Source organism: Leucoraja erinacea, chromosome 11 (assembly GCF_028641065.1).
Source record: "Leucoraja erinacea ecotype New England chromosome 11, Leri_hhj_1, whole genome shotgun sequence".
NCBI classification, from domain to species: Eukaryota; Metazoa; Chordata; class Chondrichthyes; order Rajiformes; family Rajidae; genus Leucoraja; species Leucoraja erinaceus.
Genome location: NC_073387.1, coordinates 8,545,243 through 8,568,685, shown reverse-complemented (window position 1 = coordinate 8,568,685; position 23,443 = coordinate 8,545,243). Strand labels below are relative to the sequence as shown.

The 23,443-nt window shown below is 42.2% G+C and overlaps 1 protein-coding gene across 1 annotated transcript in view; it reads left to right on the top strand.

Annotated features, from left to right (window-relative positions):
- Positions 1 to 16,554: 16,554 nt before the first annotated feature.
- LOC129701440 (sodium-dependent phosphate transport protein 2A-like) overlaps positions 16,555 to 23,443 on the top strand; it is a 46,823-nt gene continuing 39,934 nt past the window's right edge. The window contains 1 exon segment of the mRNA XM_055642619.1: positions 16,555 to 16,731. The gene's annotated coding sequence lies outside the window, so the exon portion shown is untranslated.

The following is a 23,443-nucleotide window of genomic DNA, read 5'->3' as shown; positions in this document are numbered from 1 at the left end:
TGTTTGTTTTTCTGATGTTATTAAAACTCCTGGGATGTCAGGACTTTCATATGAAGAAAGACTGGATAGACTTGTACTCGCTAGAATTTTAGAAGTTTGTACTCGCTAGAATTTAAGAAGATTGAGGGGGGATCTTATAGAAACTTCCAAAATTCTTGGAAGGGGTTGGACAGGCTAGATGCAGGAAGATTGTCCCCGAGGTTGGGGAAGTCCAGAACAAGGAGGCACAGTTTAAGGATAAGGGGGAAATCTTTTAGGACCGAGATGAGGAAAACCTTTTTCACACAGAGAGTGGTGAATCTCTGGAATTCTCTGCCGTAGAAGGTAGTTGAGGCCAGTTCATTGGCTATATTTAAGAGGGAGTTAGATGTGGCCCTTGTGGCTAAGGGGATCAGGGGTAGTATGGAGAGAAGGCAGGTACGGGATGCTGAGTTGGATGATCAGCCATGATCATATTGAATGGCGGTGCAGGCTCGAAGGGCCGAATGTCCTACTCCTGCACCTATTCTCTATGTTTCTATGTTTCTATGTAACTACAGAAGGTGATACTTGAAGGTGTCTGAAGACGGGTTCTAACCAGCAACCTGACCTGTCCATGTTCTCCAGAGATGCTGCCTGGCCCACTTCATTACTCCAGTATTTTGTGTGTTTTTTTTAACTCTCGGCTGACATCTGGAGAGGAGGGTCACAAAAGAGCTCAGGCTACAGGTGTGTATAAGCAAAGTCTCCTGGACCATTTTTTTTTCAGCTCTCTTCTTTCAGAGCCTCAGGAAGACACTGTCACTTTGCTGCCTGCATTACAGCAGGCAGAGCTGCACCATGGCAGACAGGGAGAGTTAAGAGGGTCTTTTCCTTTCCCTGTTTTTTTAGTTCCCTGCGTTTGGCTGTTCGACCTGTTAGGAAGGCGCATAGTCAGGGACTCAGGAATAGCTGAGAATCAATGTGCACTGAACCAGGCCCTTCTGTATATATGTATATATGTATGTAGCGCCACAGAATTTGTGCACTTATTCACCCCCCCATCTCCCTTCTGTTTTGTTTTTCTGTTTCTTGTTTTTTGTGTAAAATTGTATGTATGCACTGAGTACGAGCAGCTTTTAGTTTCACTGTACATGTATAGTGACAATAAATGGCTTATCTTTCTATCTACACTAGTCCCACCTGCCTGCGTTTGGTCCATATCCTTCCAAACATATCCATGTACAGTATTTACCATGTTCTACTGTCTTTCCTTTTTTCCAAATGATCATCCTTCTCTCCACATTTTCCTCCTTCTGTCTTCCTTATTTTCACCCTTTTCTGCTCTTTCTCTCCCTCTGACACCCTTTCATTTATTTTATGTTATTTTTCTTAGAGTTTACCCTCCAACCCTTCCCTTTATCTCCTTTTTTTTCTATCCTTTTTGTTTTCTCCATTTTTATTTTATTTTTTTCATGTTAGTGAATTACCATCCACTAATGAGCAGAAAATGTCGAATCACAGTTACTGAGATTCATATTTTCTTCATTCCTGGTTCATAACAATGCTGACAACTAACAGTGATAATATTGATATTAAACAGAGAGTCAATAGAATATCTCGACCCGAAAAGTCACCCATTCCTTCTCTCCAGAGATGCTGCCTGTCCCGCTGAGTTGCTCTGGCATTTTGTGTCTATCTTCGGTGTAAACCAGCATCTGCAGTTCCTTCCTACACTCATCAGGATGAAGAAGGATCCCGACCCAAAATGTCAGTCTGAAGAAAGGTTCCAATCCATTCATCCAAAAATGCTGCCTGATCCTTTGAGTAACCCCCGCACTTTGTGTCTATACTCAATTGGATTTTTATATTTAATAATACTGTATGTACTGTAAGCCTATATGAGACACCTGTTAATCCTGATATTCCCAGTGGGCCCATTACCATCTCATTTAGCAACATGGTAACAGACCATTTCTTATTTGGATCTTTTGTCTTCTACTCATTTACAGACCGATCCGTTTATTCTTTCCTCCTCATCCTTTTCTGGCCTCTGTGGTTACTTAAAGCATGAAATTAAAGAGAAATAATGTTAATCTTTGATTAAACATTTAATAATTTGAAAGCTGATACGTGGAAACAGACGTCAGAAGAAATTAATATATAACATCAAACTATATGTGATTAAACTGTCCGCAGGTCACCCATGTGAGCAGTGATGGCTCCTCCGATTTGACTGGAAGCCAAAGCAGACACTTCCTACAGAGGAACTTTGGACCTACCCTTTCTCCGGCCAAAATGGTGGGGACTGCTGTGATTGCGTTCTGTGAGATCTTCTCCAGTATCTTATCAGCTGAGGCTCTATAAGGCGCAGATCAGGCCGTAGTTGGATTACTGTGAGCAAATTTGGGCCCCATATCTGAAGAAGGATGCGTTGGCTCTTGAGAAGGTCCAGAGGAGGTTTACAAAAATGATCCCAGGAATGAGTGGATTAGCATATGATGAGTGCTTGACAGCACTGGGTCTCCATTCGCTGGAGTTTAGAAGGTTGAGGGGGGACCTCATTGAAACTAACAGAATAACAAAGGGCATAGATAAAGTTGACGTGGAAAGGATGCTTTCACTAGAAAGGTGAGGAGGAACTTCTTTAGTCAGAGGGTGCAACTCATTGCCACACAAGGCTGTGGAGGCCAAGTCAGTGGCTATTTCTAAGGCAGTGATAGACAAATTCTTGATTAGAATGGGTGTCAAGTGTTATGGGGAGAAGGCAGGAAAATGGGATTAGAATGCAGAGATCAGCCATGATAGAATGGCGTTGTAAACTCGAAGGGCCGAAAGGCCTAATTCTACTCCTATAACTTGTGAACTTGTGAACTTGTATCTCGATTGGCACATAATAAAAAAGGTTGGAGCTTTGAAGAAGTGGCTTGCTGGCACACAGCCAGTAGAAAGCATTTTATCAGGGTGAATCGCAGCATGGTTTAGGAACAGATCCATCAAAACCCACAAGAAATTTGCAGAGAATTGTGGACGCACCTCAGACCATCACACAAACCAACCTCCTTCCCATTGACTCAGTTTACACTCACACTGTCTCGGCAAAGCCAGCAGCATAACCAAGGACGAGTCGCACCCTGGCCACTCCCTCATTTCCCCTCTTCCAACGGGCAAAAGGTATAGAAGTGTGAAAACGCACACCATCAGATTCAGGGACAGTTTCTTCCCAGCTATTATCAGGCAACTGAATCATCCTACCAACAAGTAGAGATCAGTCCTGAATTACTATCTGCCTCATTGAAGACCCTTGGTCTACCTTTGATGGGACTTTACTGGCGTATCTTGCACTTAAGGTTATTCAATGTTATTCCCATTCTCATGTGTCTGTGCACAGTGAATGGCTTGATTGTAATCATGCATTGTCTTTCCACTGACTGGCTAGCAAACAACATAAGCTTATCACTGTACCACGATACATGTGACAATAAATTAAACTCAATAGCCAATACCTTGCATCAGGTTGCCCTTTATTTACTTGTATGACAGCCAGCTGTGGCTATTCTTCTGTGTTTGGAAAGCTTGCTGAAAACAACACCATTGCATTGAATCCTCGGCCAAGAAAGCACACCAATGCCTTTACTTCCTCTGAAGACTAAGGGAGTTTGGCATTTCTCCAAAGACTCTAACCAACTTTCACTGAAGCACCACAGAAAGCATCCCTTTGGGTCACACCACAGCTTGGTTTGGGCAACAGCTCTGCCCATGACCACAAGTAATGGCAGAGAGTTGTGGCTGTTTCCCAGTCCATTAACAAACCAGCATCAACACCATCTACAGTCCATGATGTCCCAGGAAAGCAGCCTAAGTTATCAAGGATCATTCACACTGCTGTTGATCCCTCTTCCCCTCTCTCCTGTCATAAAGAAGGTAAAAAAGCTTGAAAGTATGTACACCACATTCAGGAACAGCTTCTTCCCCACTGTTGTAAGACTACTGAACGATCCTCCGTAATCTAAGGGGTTGTCCCAATCTCCCGACCTACCGGAGTGCAAATCACTTTTTGTCATCTGCACTTCCTTTGTAACAATAATGTTATAATCATAATCATAATATAATCGTAATCTATTAGCCAAGTATGTTTTGCAACGAGGAATTTGGTTTGCTGTACAGTCATTCCAAAAAAGCAACAAGACACACAACTACATAAAAATTTAACACAAATATCCACCACACAGCGGTTCCTCCCCATTCCCCACTGTGATGGAAGGCAATAAAGTCTTATCTTCTTTCCTCCTTTTCTCCAGCGGTCTGCGGAGTCGAACCATCCGCAGTTGGGGCGATCGAAGCTCCCGCGTCGGGTAAGTCAAAGCTCCTGCGGTTTGGAACTCCCAAAATCGATCTCTAACCAGGGTTCGTGAGCTCCCGAGGTTGATCCCTGGCAAAGGGACGGCCAGCTCTTGATGGTAAAACCGCAGGCTCCCGCTGTTGGAGGTCCGAGGTCCCAGCAAGAGGGCGCCAGCTTCACAATGTTCGGCCGCAATGCAGATGGAGATACAACACAGAAGAAGTCGCATCTCTGTCGAGGAAAGAGATTAAAAAATGTTTCTCCACTTGTAAAATGTAGGTTTTAGATAAACAAAAACATACATTTTACAACAAACTAAAAACACAAAGAAGGTAAAAGACAAGACAGACTGTTGGCGAGACAGCCATCGTACGGAGCCCCCTGGTGGTATTCTAATACTATAACACTATATCCTGCACTCTGCTATCTTTCTATTTGCACCTGTGTATGGTTTGACTGTACTCATGTATAATAAAATTTGACTGGATAGCACACAAATTTGTTTATCGCATCTTAATACACCTAACAATAATAAGCCAATACCGATACCTAGATATCTATCACACAACCTCTAAACCCAGAATCAGGCTCATTGTGTTTATGCTAGAGTCTGAAAGAACAGGGCAGCAGAGTGATGCAGCGGTATAGTTGATGCCTCACAGCGCCAGAGACCCAGGTTCAATCCTGACTACGGGTACTGTCTGTATGGAGTTTGTATGTTCTAGCTGTGACTAAGTGGGGGTTTTCCAGGTGCTCCGGTTTCCTTCCACATTCTAAAGACGTGGAGATTCGTAACTTAATTGACCTCTATAAATTGTGCCTAGTCTGTAGGGTGGTACTAGTGTACGGGGATGGCTGCCCAGCGCAGACTCGGTGGGCCAAATTGTCTGTTTCCACACTGTATCTTTTAACCAAAACTAAACTAAACTATTCAATTAGTCCCATTTGCCAGCCTTTTCCATGATATCCCAACCTGTCCTCTCAAATGGACAGGAAGGATTCTTTAGCATTCCTAAACAAAGAACTAGATACCTTTCTGAAATGTATTACTCAGTCTATTTGATCAGTATTTCATTGCTGTTTACCTCATCATGCGAATGTGACTGTCTAATGTCCTACCTATGAACTATTGGAGAAGTCCTTTGCTTGTAAAGATCCTTGTTTAACTACAATTAGCATCGGGAAAGGCATCTTGTATTTAAGATTCCTCACATTATATACCCATTCCAACAAGCAGAAATCTTCATATTGCTGATTAACTAATTTAAGCTGTTTCTTGTTAAATATTCATTGGGGGATTATGAAGGATTATGATATATTATGCCAAGTTTTGGTTTTGCCATCCTTCATACACATAGTGGATCCATAGTGGTGACTAATACCCTTCCATTTCCTGGAGTTTCGGTCAGAATTCTAATACTATAATTATGTCCAAAACAATCTTTCTATTCTGACCCCAGCATATAACCCCAGCTGTATCTCACACATCAGTGCTTTTAGACTAGATAGCACACTTTAATTGATTTATCACATCTTAAGCACCTAACAATAATAAGCCAATGCACCGATACCTAGCATATCTGATCCATGTCATTTCCAAACCCAGAGGTTTTTTATTTTTTGCTGAGAGTCAGATATTCAAAAGGGCAGCTGAAAAGTAGTGTGAATTGCAGAATTACCACTTTTGTGTAGGAAGGAACTGCAGATGTTAGTTTACACCAAAGATAGACAAAATATGCTGGAGTAACTCAGCGGGCCAGTCAGCATCTCTGGATAGTGGGAATGGGTGATGTTTTGGATCAAGACCCCTTCTTCAGACTCTTTTGTGTTGGCCTGGTATGGATTATTCTCCTTACCCATTGGCAGCCATAGCTTCAAGAGTGCAGACCATAAACTTTGATGTTCTGATCCTAACGCTTTCTGCCTTGGGACTCACTTGTCTTTTTTAAATACTACTCTGTCCAAAAAACTTCCTAAACTCAATATCAAGCTCTGCCCCATGATGCCAGCCTGTTGAACCAGCAAATTAACCTGTAAATAACACCAACTTAGATGGCATGAAGCGGATTCTTTGAGGCAAATCCTAAACAAAAAAAGGGATCACCTGACACCTGATGGACAATGAGGAACCAGTCTATGTTTGCTGCAGATTTCATTGCTGTTACCTCAGGATGGCAAATGGGACTGTTTAACTGTCCTACCTGTGAACTATTGGATAAGCAATTTGGTTGTTAAGATCCTTGCTGGGCACTACAATTAGCATCGGAAAAGATCTAGGTATTTGTGTCCTCACATGAAAGTACCAGTTCCAACAAGGATGGGTGTCACTAAGAAGGATGTTGGCTTCCTTCCCTAATTGGGAAGCACTGAGTACAACATTTTTGCATTCATTGGGGTTTATGAAGGAACTGAGATATTATGCCAAATTTTTTGGTTTTGCCAAAAAAGCTGGAGATAGTCGATCCATGCAGTGGTGACTAAGACCCTTCCATTTCCTGGAGTTTCGGTCAGAATCTGCTGATCATTCTGTCCAAAACAAGGTTTAAAATGTCTGACCCCAGCATAATAACAGAGCTGATCTGCACACATCAGTGCTTTTAGTTAGATGCAATCTTTAAGGGATGATGATTAACAGGTTAGGACCGAGCAAGGAGAGTATGCACCGAACCTTGCAAGGCTGATCCATGTCATTTCCTGTTTTTGAGAGGTTTTTTTTTTGCTGAATTCAGATATTCAAAATAGCCTTGCTGAAAAGTAGTGTGAATTGCAGAATTACCACTTTTGTGTAGGAAGGAACTGCAGATGTTAGTTTACACCAAAGATAGACAAAATATGCTGGAGTAACTCAGCGGGCCAGCCAGCATCTCTGGATAGTGGGAATGGGTGATGTTTTGGATCAAGACCCCTTCTTCAGACTCTTTTGTGTTGGCCTAGTATGGATTATTCTCCTTACCCATTGGCAGCCATAGCTTCAAGAGTGCAGACCCTAAACTTTGAAGTTCTGTTCCTAACCCTTTCTGCCTTTCTGACTCACTTTCTTTCTTAAATAGCACTCTGTCCAAACATCTTCCTCGGCTCAATATCAAGCTCTGCCTCATGATGCTCTGTTGAACCAGCAAATTAAACTTAAATAACAACAACTTAGATGGCATGAAAGCGGAGTTGGCTGAGGCAAATTGGTAAATAGGGTCAAGGGATCATATGACACCTAGATGGACAATGAGGAACCATATCTATGTTTGCTGCAGATGGGAAGGTGAGCCAAGGAATGGCAAATGGAATTTAACTAGGACATATGTGAGGTATTGCAATTTGGTATGTTAAACCAAGGCAAGGCAAACACAGTAAGTGGTAAAGATCTAGGGTACAGGTGTGTCGTTCCATGAAAGTTGCAGTTCAGATGGACGGGTGTCATTAAGAAGGATGTTGGCTTCCTTCCCTTCATTGGGAAAGGCACTGAGTACAAAATTTGCAACATCATGATGCATTTGTAGTAGTTGGTGTGTCCACACTTGGAGAATTGTGTGCAGATCTGATCGCCCAGCTTTAGGAAGCATGCCATTGAGTTGGAAAAGCCGCAGAGTAAATTCATTAGAATTTTACCTGGACAGGCAGGCTTGAATTATAGATAGTGGCTGGATTGGCTGGGAGGTTTTTCTTTCCAATGAAGGAGGCAGAGGGTATGGTGTAAAAAATAATCAGGGCCATCAAGTTAATGCTCATAACCTTCTTTCCAGAAAAGAGGATTCTAAAAGCAGAGGGCATAAGCATGAGGTGAGAAAAGAAAGAGTTCAGAGGACCTCAGGGATTTTTTCCCCACTAAATGGGCAGTGAACATGTGGAGAGAGACGCTGGAGGAAGATACACACACTTTCAATAATGATGTTCTAAAGTCTGGTGAGGTACATAGATCGGAAGTGTTTAAAAGGATGTGGACCAAATACAGGCAAATGGAACTGTAATGAGCCGACTGGAACACACATCAAGATACAACACATGTTTATTAAATCCACTTACAGCAAGGATCTGCAGATATTGCATCTCCGAGCTGCTACTCATACTAACTAGCGTAGGCAAGCTCTAGATAATATAAAGCACATAATAGGCAGAGTCACAACTAACAAGCACTATAATTGGCTAGTATGAAATAGCCAATCTACATCTTTCCTTGTAGAAACAAAAGAAGCATCGGTGTCTAAGCAAAATAGGTGGAATGTCTGAGACCTTACACTTGGAAAAAATTAGACGTCTTAATTGACAAATCAGAACTATTTGCTAGAATATGGTCTCCATTTATTGATTTTCTAAAGGGGTAAACTGGTTCAACATGGAAGCTGAACTGAAGCATGAATTCAGGACTGGATGAACAATTATACTATAATCTACAGACTTATCTCAAAAAATGGTGTTATTGGTAATTCTTTTCTCCTCCCCCCCCTCGCTATTAGCTTATAGTTTCCTTTTTCTCTTCCCTAATTTCTTCTCTCTCTATAGCTCTATCTTTTAAAAATAATTATATAAAATTAGAAGCTGTGTTCATATGTAACTGATAAACAAATCGTGTTTTGGTTATGATATGTATATGCTTCTAATAAAAACATTAAAAAAAAACAAAAAACAATAGAGGTGGAATGTTAATAATACATTTGCAAAATTACACAAAATCGCCATATCTAACGGGTGGTCTCTAAACCCATCTGGCGCGTATGCGGTACGAGTCCACCTCACTCCTTTCACTGGAGAAGATACCGGGGAGGGTAATGGGGAAATGACCGGCGACCCGACAGGGCAAGGAGGGTGGTAAGATAGGCGAGCTAGTCAACAAACGCCGCGGGGAGACCGCAGTGGGAACAATAGCGCAGGACCGACCGTGGGAGGGTATACAAAACACGAGACATCAGGATATGGAGTCACAGGACGCGGTTCCTTCACCGGAAGGATATGTTGACGGTTGCATATGTGGATGACTCTGTCCGCTTCGACCAGATAAGAGCGCGACTCTTTGGCAGGGCCGTGGATGTCCCAGACGTGCATAGCCCTTGTTTGTCTTTAGACGGACCACTTGTTTATGTGCAAGAGGTTTAAGTGGCTTGCTGGACTTGTCAAAGAACCGTTTCTGCGTGTCACGTTTGGATTGTAGTTGTTTCTGGACTGCAGGCAGGGAACGAACTTGTGGCTGCAAAAGCTGCTGGGACACAGGCAGAGGTGCACGGGTTTGGCGAGACATCAGTCGTTGGGTTGGAGAACCCAGTATGGGATCCCGTGCAATGTTCGTTAGGTTGAGCAAGTCCAGGTACACATCTGATTTGCCAAGGTATGACAGCTCAATGAGTTGTTTTGCACGTCGGACTGCGTGTTCGGCGAGTCCGTTTGACTGGGGGAACTCAAGGCTGCTGTTAATATGTTGAAAGTCCCATCCTTTTGCAAAGTTTTTGAAAGCTTGGCTGGTGAACTGTCTGCCGTTGTCGGACTGGATACGTGCAGGAGAGCCTTGCATGGAGAGGTGACACTGCAACTTCTGGATAACTGCTTCAGAAGTAGTGTTTTGAAGTAAATCAATTTCGAACCAGCCCGAGTAAGAGTCAACAAGAACCAGATAGTGTTTCCCATGCCACTCGAAGAAGCATCGGTGACTAAGCAATATAGGTGGAATGTTAATCATACTTTTGCAAAATTACACAAAATCGCCATATCTAATGGGTGACCTGCAAACCCGTCTGGCCTATGTGCGGTACGAGTCCGCCTCACCTCCTTGCACTAGAGAAGATACCGGGGAGGGAAGTGGGGAAACGGCCGGCGGCCCGACAGGCAGGAAGGGTGTCGAGATAGGCAAGCTAGTCGACAAACGCCACTGGGAGACCGCGGTGGAAACGATAGGTGGCAGTGGGGACGCGGGACCGACTGTGGGAGGGTATACAAAACGCAAGACATCAGGACATGGAGTCGCAGGGCCCAAACCCAGAATGCCATCAATCGGCATGGTCAAGGTGGCCAAAGGGCTATTTTCCATGCTTTATAGCACCATGACTCTGAAAGGCTGCATGTTGAATTGTAAACATAAAGAAACAGGCTATTGGAACTATTGTTAAAATGCACACAAGGATTTAAATCTTTTCCAAGGGACAAGGGAAACTTAAAATGCTTCAAGCTGACAGGGAGGCCTCCAGGAGACTTCCAGTAAAGGTCGTTTTCTGACATTTGTTGTTGTCATGTGATTCACATTCACAATAACGAGCCTTATCCTGGGAAATCAAAATAAAAAAGCCCTTGGCGACAATTGAAAGGTGCAATCAACGGAGGGATTGCACACTGATTCAGAGTGAGATAAATGGAGAACTGCTATTTACCAGACCAGGGGAATGGATGAGTGGTGAATGAGCATCACTGGTGAGACCAATATTTAATATCAATCACTAATCGCCCCAGAGGACATAGTGTTGGAACAATGGGCGGAGGGGGATGGGGGGACACATGTTTTTTAGTGGTGGGGGACAATCCCCCCCATGTTTTGTAATCCGGATTTTGAAACTTGGTGAAAGAAAAATCTATTAAAAACCTCCACTTTCCGCGAGACATTGCGGGTGGGACTGATGATCGAGGGCGCCGATTGGACCAGAGAGACGTCGGTCAGCAGGCAATGGGTGCGTGACATGATGATTCCGCGCGATGATTTGAGGAGGGAGGTGTCGGTCAGAGGCAGAAGTAAGGGGGTGGGACTGAGGATAGAGCATGGTGATCGGAGGAGGGACATGTCCTGGTGGAGCTAAGATCATAGAGCAGAGTTTGAATCGACCTGTTCACGAGGCTTTTCATCGCCCGGCCCAGCACGTCTAAAAATCGGCCGCGGGATCTTCCACCGCGCCACGGTCAAATTGCTGCATCGAGGCAATCGAGGCTCCCGATGTTGAACCCCCCAAGGGATGGAAAATCCCGCGGCCAGTTTTAAGCCTCACCAGGCGATGAAAGGCCCCACAAACAGGCCAATTGAAGGCCCATGATTCGGGGCAGACGAAGTTGCTGTTGCTGGAGTTCAGAGTTGGTCACCAACCGGGTCAGCTCCCGATGTTACCGTGCACAGGGTCCACGGCCGAAGCCTCCAAAGCCTCGCGTGCATGTGTGTGCTTGTGCACGTGCGGCCACCAAGAAATTGTGCTTCCCCATGTTTTGATAGCGATTTCCGCCCCTGTTTTGAATGCTCCCTGATCTGTTGCCGAAGATCCTCTTACTGTTTTTTTTTGAGCTGGTGGTTTGATCCAACAACAGTTAAGGAATGTCCAGGTTGGCAGGGTGTGAAAGTGTAAGGGAACATATATGTTCAGTTTTAGTTTAGTCTAGAAATACAGCTCAGAAACAGACCCTTTCACCCAATGTCCGCACCAGCCAGCGATCCCTGCACATTAACACTACCCTACATACACTAGGGACAATTTTACATTTATACCAAGCCAATTAGCATACAAACCTGCACATCTTTGGAGTGTGGGAGGAAATCGAAGATCTCGGAGAAAACCCATGCAGGTCACGGGGAGAAGGTACAAACTCCGTATGGCCCAGCACCCATAGTCAGGATTGTACCCAGATCTCTGGGGCTGTAAAGCAGTAGCTCTACTGCAATACCACCGTGCTGTCCTAACTGTTGGCATTCACAATTTTAGGTTGCTGTTCAGGTGGAGGTGCCCAAAACAACTTTTATGTTGAACAACATTAGCAGATGGAAAAAAAAATGCTGGATTATGTCATTTTTTTAATATATAGGTTTGTGGCCTTTGATTCTTGGACACTCTTGCATGATATCCATGTTTGAATATGTTTCTCCCCTCAGGAATGACGATTACAAACAAGTGCTGGTGCAGAATATAAATAGCCTTACACTCAGTGGGACACCATTACTAATTAAAGGCCTTGATGTTTATCATCTCAGTAGAATGTTCTCAAGACGCATTAACACCTTCATTCCTCAGAATCTCACACTGCTCCATCTGGAAGACCTATCCTCCCTTGCTCGCTCCATCCCATGGGCTTGGCTCCTATGACTGTGCTCACCCATCCTGTCTTCACTTGGCATTGCATGTAGAGGTATTGTCCATGCTACTGTCCCTTGACCTTTCCATAACTCAGGATTGTCTTCATTCAATCTCCATCTATATCTGATATTTTTCTCATCTGCTTTTGCCCTTTTCTGATGCTTTCTCCCGATCAGTGCAAAAGGAATATTTGCTTTGGTGTAGCATTTTTCACAAGCTTGTGACACCATAAAACATTTCAAGGAACATAACTGCTAGTGGTCATTGGAATTGACGATCACTTCTATTGACACTTGTGCAGCAGTACTCTATTAAATAATGTAACATACAGCCGTTAGCATTTTTAGCTTGCAGTAACAAAGATAAATGTAACTATTTTACATTTTGTAAATCACGCGGGAACATTTTATTAGTTGATAGGTCTCGGGCCTAATCCTGTTTTCCCAATTGACGTAATTATTTTGTATTACAGTAAGTTTCTTATGAATGCAACAATTGCAATATTGCATTTTAACAGAGCTACCTGTAATGAATTCAAAGGTCCACTACCTGTAAGATATTAAGGTATTGGTGGAATGCAATGGTGGAGAGCCAGCTTAAATACGACAGAAATTGTCTGAGTCCATCCAAGGCTAACCAGTTTGAAGAAGGATCCTGGCCCAAAATGTTACCTATCCATGTTCTCCAGAGAAGCTGTCCGACCCATTAAGGTACTTTGTGTCCTTTCGTCTAAACCAGCATCTCATACTAACCTTTCTGTCCTGGGCCTTCTCTGCTGTCAGAGTGAGGCCAAATGCAATTTGGGGGAACAGGACCTCATATTTTGCTTGGGCAATTTACAACCTAGCGGTATGAACAGTGATTTCTCTTAACTCAAGTAACCCTTGCATTCCCTCCCCCACCATAGTCCTCTTCCTAATTTCACCATTTGTACCCCTTCGTTATCACCTCACCTCCAGCAAGCAATGGACCATTGTGGGCTCCACATTTCCTGAGTCATTGATGTGCTTTGTTCTGTACCTTCTCATAACTTTAGTTCCCGTCTCGCTGATGAATGGTCGACCGAAGCATCACCTATTCCTTTCCTCCAGAGATACTCCCTGACCTGCTGAGTTAATCCAGCATTTTGTGTCTATCTTCAGCATTTGCAGTTCCTTGTTTCTAGAGATACATCTGCACTTTCCATGTTTAACACCACATTCACAGAGCCTGGAAATTGATGATGCCTCACTAACATGCTTGGTGCAAAATTCAGCCCTTTCTATTTAACTTGCTCAGGAAGATGGAAGACAAAATTCTATCAACAATCTATCTATTTCTGTCTTTAAAATATCCACTGGCTTAACGTCCACAGCCTTCTGTGACAAAGAATTCCACAGATTCACCACATTCTGACTAAATAAATTTCTCCTCATCTTCTTCCTCAAAGATTGTCCTTTAATTCAAAGGCTATGACCTCTAATCCCAGGCTCTCTCACTAGTGGAAACATATCCCACTTATCCCACTTGCTTATCAAAGCAATTTCCATGAAAGCACACCAATGCCTCAACTTTCTTAGAAGGCTTAGAATGTTTAGCATATCCCCAACAAGCCTTATCAACTTCTACAGATACACCTCAGAAAACATTTTATCTGGATGCATCACAGCATGGTTTGGGAACAGCTCAAGTATGCAAGAAATTCTAGAGAGTTGTGGATGCACCCCACTCCATCACGCAAGCCAATCTCCCTTCCACTGACCCCATCTACATCTCCTGCTACCTTGGCAAGACCACCAACATAATCAAGGACCAGTCTCACCTCCAGTCACTCCCTATTCTCCCAGCTCCCATCAGGCTAGAAGGCCAAAAGTTTGAAAATGCATATCTCCAGATTCAGAGACAGTTTCTTCTTAGCTGTTATCAAGCAACTGAACTGTCCTCTCACCAACTAGAGAGCAGTCCTGACCTCCCATCTACCTCATTGGAAATCTTTCAATTATTTTTAATTGGAATTAACTGGACTTCATCTTACACAAAATGTAATTTAGTGTAAATCCTGTATCTGTACATGTGGACAGAATGATTGTAGTCAAGCATAGTCTTTTCACTGACAAGATAGCATGCCACAAAAAAGCTTTCCACTGTACCTTGGTACACGTGGCAATAGTAATCTAAACTAAACTAAACTGATAATCCACTCCAAACAACACTCGGGACAAATCACAGAGGATAATTAACCTACAAACCCGCACGTCTCTGGGGTGTGGGTGAGCATCAGAGCACTTGGAGGAAACGCATGCAGTCACAGGCAAAACATGCAAACACACCACAGACAGCACTCAAGATCAGGATCGAACCTGGGTCTCTAGCGCTGTAATGCAGCAGCTCTACCAGCTGTGCCTCCCCCCATTGTTCAGAGGAAACCCCTCCAAGCCTGAGGTTAGATTTCTTTGGAACAAAAGATACAGAGGGAGGTTTTTAATTGCAGAACCTAGTAAGAGATCTAGACAGGGTGACCAAGTAGGACCTGCAACCCTTGTCAGAGGGGTCAAAGGGGTCAGTGTAGATCCATGGGTAGAAGGATTGCATGGAAGGTGAGGAAAACTGATTTCACCGAAGGAGTGGAAGTTTTTGGAGCTCACAGCCAGAACACAAAAATCAACAAAAATTGGAGCAGGACTTGGACAACAGGCCACTCAAGGCTGCCCCACTGTGCAATATCTACACTGGCTTCAACTCCTCTTCTGTGAAAGAGGTGGTGGAGGCAAAACCTTTGGTTACATCTAATGCCCCTGTCCCACAGGAAACCTGAATGGAAACCTCTGGAGACTTTGTGCCCCGCCCAAGGTTTCCGTGCAGTTCCCGGAGGTTTTTGTCAGTCTCTCTACCTGCTTCCACTATCTGCAACCTCCGGCAACCACCTGCAACCTCCGGGAACTAATAATTAGACCATGCTCTGAGTTATAAATTTCTATGATTCGATTTGAAACTCCGTCTCACCCGGCGTGCAGAGTGTGCAAGAAAATGCGTGTACTTAGTAGAGGATAAGTCCAAGTACAAGATTTTGAAAGCTAAGAGAAAAAGCCAAGGTTCTGGAGAAATTTCAGAAGATAAATCCAAATTTTAGTGCATTGGACAACTAAAGATGAGACTACAAATGGACTGAAGCAGGATTACAATGAATGAATGCACACACAATGTATAAACCACTAATAAAAGCACACACAACTGCCCAACTACATGTTCTTTTGTAAAACTGTGAACTCTATAATTAGATTTATTTTTAACCTCTTGCTCTGATGTAATGTAGAGCACTGCCCACCCCATTACATCTAATATGTAATAGTCATCGTTAGCATTAGTCACTGACGTCACAGCTCACCACAGAGATGATGTCAGAGGAGAGTTTGCATTTTGTTATATTTTACTTAGGAGATTCACTAGCCAAGCAATTAATCCGAATTCTGAAGGAAACATGAATAATAAGAAAAGAAAGGCTTGAATTTGTATAGTGCTGATTTATCACCTCTGGATGGTTCTAGGAGCAGGAATGGATGTTACTCTAAGGCAGAGACACATTTGTTGGGTAGAGTAACTTATGCTTCACCATGCTCAAGAGCAGATGTTGCAGTGTCAACTCCATAACAATTTAAAACATCATTCAACTCTATATATGATTTTAGACTCTGATCTTTAGTACTCTTTTTCACCACCAAATCCATCACCGGTCTGAATAAGGGTCTCGACCCAAACCGTCAACCATTCCTTCTCTCCAGAGATGTTGCCTGTCCCGCTGAGTTACTCCAGCATTTTGTGTCCAACTTCTGTCAAACCAGCATCTGCAATTCCTTCCTACACCATTAAACTGAAAACAGATTGAGAAATGGAATCAAAGATAGATACGTGAGCTAGATACGTGAGATAGATAAAGCTGGAGGAACTCAACGGGTCAGACAGCATCTCTGGAGAAAAGAAATAGGTGACGTTTCGGGTCAAGAATGGAATCAGTTCATTTCACCTCTTCCTTACCCACTGATACATGAAAGTCGGCTATTCTTTGTGTGAGTTTTAACTATCAGCTTCAATGCACAAAAAAAAACCATTAAACGGATTCTGCCCATTTCAGAGATTTTACTGAATTAGGCAAATTGGGTTAATTACATCTGAACTGCGATTTGCAAGAATACACAGTCCCAGATCTTGACGTGACAGCAATTTTCCTACCAAAAATGGATTATTAATTAACAACATTCAGCTTTCTAAGCAGTGGTTACTTATTGTAGGTGCATGCTTTGTGAGGTTGACACTCCAGACTTTCATCCTTTGGTCTGAGTTTAAAAACCGGTGTCTAAATTATTTTTTCTCAAACTGGGTCACGTACTTGAATGTAAGAATTCGCGTGTGGGGGACCTGTTCCAAACACAGGTAAGGCATAAGCATCTATTGGAGCAGCAATTATTCTACGGACTGCAGCATTGAATGCTAATAGTATTGGTATTTAGCATGAAGCATTTAAAGTGTCATATATGTGTATTAATTCATTTTCTATTTGAATATTTTATGAATGAAAAAAAATTATATCACTTAAAGTTAGGAAAGTAACATTTGATTAAAGTTCTATAAATACATCCATTACTTTTACTGAGTCTTTTTAATAGTTTTGTATGATGGTATTGTGTTACTTTAATATGATAAGTTAACCAGTTAGCTATTGAGTTCTATTCTCACGGATCAGAAAGACCGAAAATAATGTTTGTGTTTAAACTGCTGTGTCTAAACTAGAGAATGAACTAATAAGTGCCATGTTCAACACAATCTGTACAACAAATTTGGCCATTAATCTTCCTGTATCCTGGCTATATTTTTGCAGTTTATTTTGCTTGGTCAGTTCTTAAAGTCGGTCTTGATTTACGTATGTGCTTTGGAAGATACCACACTATTCTACGTAAAAGAAAAATATTAGGAACATTGGTAATTCAGATGCAATTTTATATCAATGTTAAAAATATAAAATCTATGTTTTTTTAATTAAACGTATATATTTTTGTAGTTAGATAAAATTGAAGTGTACAACTTTAAAGGAGAATAATATGAGTTTCAATGGATGGGACACATGTAAGGAATAAATCCCTGGTGAAAGAGCACATTTACACAAGCTAGGAGGGAAAGCCAAGGAACTTGGGGAGTTTCAGAGAAGAAAGCCAGCTGTGGGTTATGTCCCCAATGGTGAGGTTTACATACCCAAAGAAAGTCAGAACCAGAAGAGATGGAAAATAACACAAGACTGGATGGGTAACAGAAATGGAGCAGGAGCCTGGACTTCAGTTGTAACATAGCTCTCTTGTGTTGCAGCTACAGCCAGAGTTGAAACATTTTATAAAGGTTCAACATGACTTCCCTGTTTTTGTACTATCTGTCTCTATTGATAAAGCACTGAATTGTGTCTGCCTTAGTAAATGCTTTCACATCCTGCCTTCACATTTTTAACATCTGGAACCCCTATACACCCACAGTAGATCCCTCTACTCCTGCACCCTGTTTGTCTTTTTAGTGTATCTTCTATTCAAGATTTCCTCTCATAATTTTTCTAGTCAAAAGGCATAATTTGGTATTTCGCCGCTTTAACCTTCATCTGCCATATGTCTGCTCATTCTAACAGTCTAGTCAATCGAGTTTCTGATTAGAAATCATTGGTAATCCCCAGGATGTTAATAGTGGAGATTTGGTGAGGGTAATGCCATTGCATGTCACAGGTAGATGTTAAAAGTCTTCCTTGTTGGAGATTGATATGCCGTGCACTTTTGAGTTGTGAATGTGGCTTGCAAATTCTCAGCCTTTGGCTGTTTGCTGCCTAGCTCTTGCCGTGTGCAGCCATAGACTAGTTTCTGTTCTAAGGTGTTGCAAATCAATTGAACATTGTATAATCATCACCCTCTGACCTATGATGGAAGGAAGGCCATCAATAAACATCGGGAGATGGTTAGGCTGAGAATATTGTTTTAAGGAATTCCTACTCCGATGTCCAGAGCCTAAGATGACAGAGCATCAACAATCATTTTTCCTTGTATGGAAAATGTATTTTCATCTTTTACTCATTTAGGTCTAGGCATTTAGGTATGTTTTGTCTTTAAAGGGAGAGATGGGCTCAGGGTGTGAATGTTTCCTAATAAGAAAATGAGTCCACTCCTAGTATTTGGGTCAAAGTCTTTGGACTCATGTGAGAGCAGAAATCGGCTTGAACATATGATAGAGAAGCAAGAATATGAACTTTGGCCCCTTGGACCTACTCTGGTATCCATTAAAACCATGGTTAATATTTGGTCTTGGCTCTCCTCTCCTGCATATTCCATATCCCTTGATTACCTTCATATTCAAAAACTCCTCACCATCCCACACCCCTCCACAGACTAGAACATTTGAAATATTTGCTACCCTCCAGGTAAAAAAATATTTTATCATCTTTGCCCTGAGCATCCAGCCCATTTATTTTGAGATTGTGGTTTTGGATAACTCGACCAGAGAAACACTACTTTATCAAATCCCTTAAGAATCTTGTACATTTTAGTGAGATCACTTCCCATTCATCTAAACTTTAATGGAGACATCCAAACTTTTGGGAAATTTCAGTTGTGTGGCATCTTTCGATGTAAAGCTACTGTAATGCGCCCTTTTAAATTGCCCCTCGGGGATGAATAAAGTGCTTGATTGATTGATTGATTGATTGATTGATTGATTGATTCCTTAATAATTCCTTAATCTTTAAATGTTCAATATTCAGTACTGTAGAACATATTTTCGGCTACGATCCTTGTCCTAAACTCCTGACTCAGAGATTACCGTGTTGCCTGTTCAGCTGCAGTAGCACAGAGATAATATGCAGCTGTGGTATTGCCTCTGCAATGACCTTCTACAACTTGTATATTTAGAATCCCATAACTTACCCCATCAATTATAATACGCATAATATACATTCCACAAAATTATTTTGATCTGCATCCCATACAAAAGACGTAGTGAAAATCTCCCGCAAACTGATGCCATTTATACATATAGGCTTTGGCCGAGCATCGGAAATGTGTCTAGAAATAGGTTTTCGTGACCTAAGTCACCAAACTACATGACATTTTCCACAGATTTAGATGAAATATAATTGAGAAGGACGTCATAACTCGTCATTGCCAAAAGTTGCACATTAATTAATTAAACTAATTCGAAAATAAGATCGGGAAAATAAGCGCCATCTAGTGGCCAATTAGACCATGGGCAGCCTATTTACGTGTTGCAGTCCATTTGAACTATATATTATTATACCAATATATATATATATATAAACCTGTTAATATGAATGCTATCATATATAATTAAGTATAATTATATTATATAAAAATAATGTGATGAATATAATTGTGACTGTTTTTTTTAATGACACTGTTGCTGAGGTCATGCTATTGAACCAGCCTAATTAATGGGTATGGGCTGTTCTTGTGGGTTCCTCCCTATACTGAACCCCACTGACTGCCAGGAATGCAGAGTGGTGGTGATGGCCATAATGGGACTGGGGCAGTGCCAGGCAGGCATGTTCCAGTCGCTTTAATAGGAAATTAAATGAGACTGCAGCAGATGTCCCAGGTTTTAAGAGCTCATGAACCTGCCTAATTAAAGGGTCAGGACAGATCCTCTAGGTTTCCCCATTTACTGAACCCCGCTGACTGCCAAAGTGGGGAGAGTGGGGGTAACGGCCATAGTGGGACTGGGGCAGTGCCAGACCTGTAAGAGACCTGTCTTATTTCTGATGTAAATGTCACATCCTGGCCAAGAATCGAATGCTCTGATGTTTACTCGATGAATATTCATTTTAAGCTACAATGAGCTTATATTTATGTTATAGATCCACCCCCCCCGCCCCCCCCGATGGTGCCTTTGCAAATGAGGGCTATTACCTTTGACCTAAAATAACCCTAAAAGTGTTGCATTGTTTATCTCTAGTTTGTGTGTGTGTCTGTGTATGCCTTTCAAACGTGTATCTGTGGATGTAAGTGTGTATGTACGTGTGGATGGATGTATGTGTGCATGCATGTTTGGATGTGTACATGTATGTCTGCATGTGAATGGATGTGTGGATGTGTGTGTGTGTGTGCGGATGTGCATATGTATGTATGTATGTGTGGATCTGTGGGTGGATTGTCACAGTCATTCACCGGCACGCCATCATCATAAGTAATTCACTCATTGTTTAAATAATTTGACCAAATAAACAGTGAAATGATCCACATTAAAATAAAACTTTATATAAGCATTTTTTTTCCACAATTTATTTCTTTTGTGTACTTTGAACATTTACAAATGATGCAATGCGCTGGTAGGACATGCCTGCGGTCAGTGTGCTCGACAGTTGCTGTTTGTTGACTATGACTTGTCATGGATCGAAGCAGTCTCTTTGGGGCCGACTCATCTGCTTCACCATCAGGAACTGCCTCTTGAGGTGATTCACCTGCTTCAGGCTTTTCAGCGTCTTGAACTCAATTGAAAGAGGAAAAAGAAAACAGAAAAGGAATGAAAATTAAAATAAATCAGCTTCCTCAAATATATCTTTTCATTTTTCAAAGTAACATCATGTGACCATAAGTTAAAAGATTTGTTGTTTGAGTCCTATCATTACCTTTCTTCCTTCTAGACTTTGCTATCGCTCGATTTATTGTTGTTATGTTGCAGAAGTGACGATAGCACTCTGCATGATAACCCGGGATACACTGCTGCCTCCTAATAATAGAAGATAATATGTGTCAGGGTGTATTTTACATCTTTTCATGTTTTATATTATGTAAGACAATATCGACATATCAATGAGGAAATTAAACATGTATGCATGTCCAGGTAGATGGGATGGCAAGTCTGCAAATTATCAAATTAGTGTTCATTAAAGCACAGTGCATGTCCACACAAAACACTTTTGTGTGGACAGGCTCTGAAGAATGGAGGGGCAGAAGCTGCAGAAAAAAAAAATCTCATATTACTTAGGTCTGCATGGACTTAGGTCTGCATGACAATTCATAAAATGTCAATCACTTCTTAATGTCAATGAGACTTACACTGTAATTTACTGCCATAGATAAGACTTCAAGTTCAAATGCAGGAGCAGAGGGTGCAGAATAGCTAGAGAAAGAAACATCTCATAGTACCTAGGTCTGCATGGACTTCCATTCATAAAGTGTCAACCTCTATTTAATATCAATGAGACATACTGTAATTTACTACAATTGATAAGTTATTTCAAGTTTAAGTAGAGGCTGCAGAAAAAAAAAATCTCATAGTCATTAAGTCTGCATGGACTTCAATTCATGCATGGACTTCTTAATGTTAATGGGAATAACAATAGGTTACTACCACAGAAAAATGAGTTCAAGTTCACATATCACCAATTCATTTCTACAGAAACATCAACCATTCCTGACCATTTCTCACTGCAATGGAAGCCTATAAAGTGCGAACAATATCGACTCCGTTTTTCTCTGGTGGTCGGGGGCTGGACATGGCCGCTACAGACGGCACTATGTACAGCTTCCCTCCCCCACCCCCCCCACCCCCGCCCGCGGAAATGATCCGCGGCTCTGCATTTGCGAATCGGCCGCTTCTTAATTGAGACCGCGGCTTCACTATATTACCTAGGCCTCACGGTCGGAGCACTTTTTCCAGGTAAGTTATCGCAGGTAGCTCCGAGATTAGCTGTTAAAGACTTATTACTCTACTACAAGCTGGCATTAGTGACAATTGACTGTGTTATGGATACATATAGTTACTTCATGAATGAATGAATGGATGAATGAATGAATGAATTAATTTATTCACATTATAAAAGGGTGCAATTAAATTAATTAAAGTCCATACAGATAGATTTTCATAAATTCAGACTTTAGATCTTACCTTTCAGGAGTTGATTCTGGCTTCTTTTTGTGTTCCAGCAACTCAGCAGCAACTTTGCTTTCAAGGCTTTCTTCCACTTCTATCCACTTAGCAGCACATTCTTCAGCCTTTTTCATGCTTTTCTCACTAAATTAAATTACCCTGCTGCAAGTTTCCACGACATGTATTCCACAGAACAACAAATCTCCAGTAAAACAGGCATCTGTAGAGGCACCCTCAGCCATTTTGTGTGCTAGCCTGAAGCAAAGCGTGTGATTGGCCAACTGGCAGACAACTCAATGTTAAACGTGTTTTGATTGGACCAAAAATCACCCCAAATCTTTCCGTTTTTTCGCTAATTTAATATAAAATGTGCAAGTCTTGTTCATGACGAGTTTCAGGGGTGATTTGTATAATTGTTTTACACAATATGTGAAAATTTCATGTAGTTTGGTGACTTGGGTCACGAAACACTGAAATAAAGTTCCTCGGCCCACAGCCTAATAAGATGCTGAGGATACTCAGCAGGTCAGGTAGTATACACCGAGGAGCAACAGAATTCATGCTTCAGATTGGTAACCTTTCATTAGAACTGCTGACAACTCGAGCATTTTTAAAATGTTGTTTCAGATTCATTTAATCTCTTTGATTTTTGATCATATAATTTACTTTGCGTCTAAAACTAAAGGGCCTGTCCCACAAGCATGCGACTCCATGCAGCAAGCGCGACCTAAAGGGCCTGTCCAACGAGCATGCAACTCCATGTGGCATGCGTGGCCTAACGTGGTCGCTTGAGCCGTACGGCCTCACAGGGCCGGTCCCACTTCGATCGCCAGAGCCGTATGGACTTGTGCGGAGCTGGTCCCGACATCGTGCGGGGCTCCGAAAAACTGACCGTGTTTAAAAATTCCACGCGGCAACGGCTTGCCGGCCCGCAGCCGCCTCAACACAGTTTTCACACACTTGACCTCCGCACGGCTCCCGCTACTGGTTTGGTCGCGCTTGCCGCATGCAGGCGCATGTTGGTGGGACCGGCCCTTTAGGTAGGTATGTTGAAAAACGTACCTGAAGCGTCGCTGAAAATCTGTCCCAGCCCGTGTGCGCGATTTTGGCGCGGTTTGGAGGGGGGGCGGGTTTAAAACGCGATTTTCCCTAGGCTGTTCAAATCGAGGATGTTCAGCCTAGTTAATTATTAACGAAAAATCGCTGGAAGATTCCGTCGCTTTAGCTATTATTA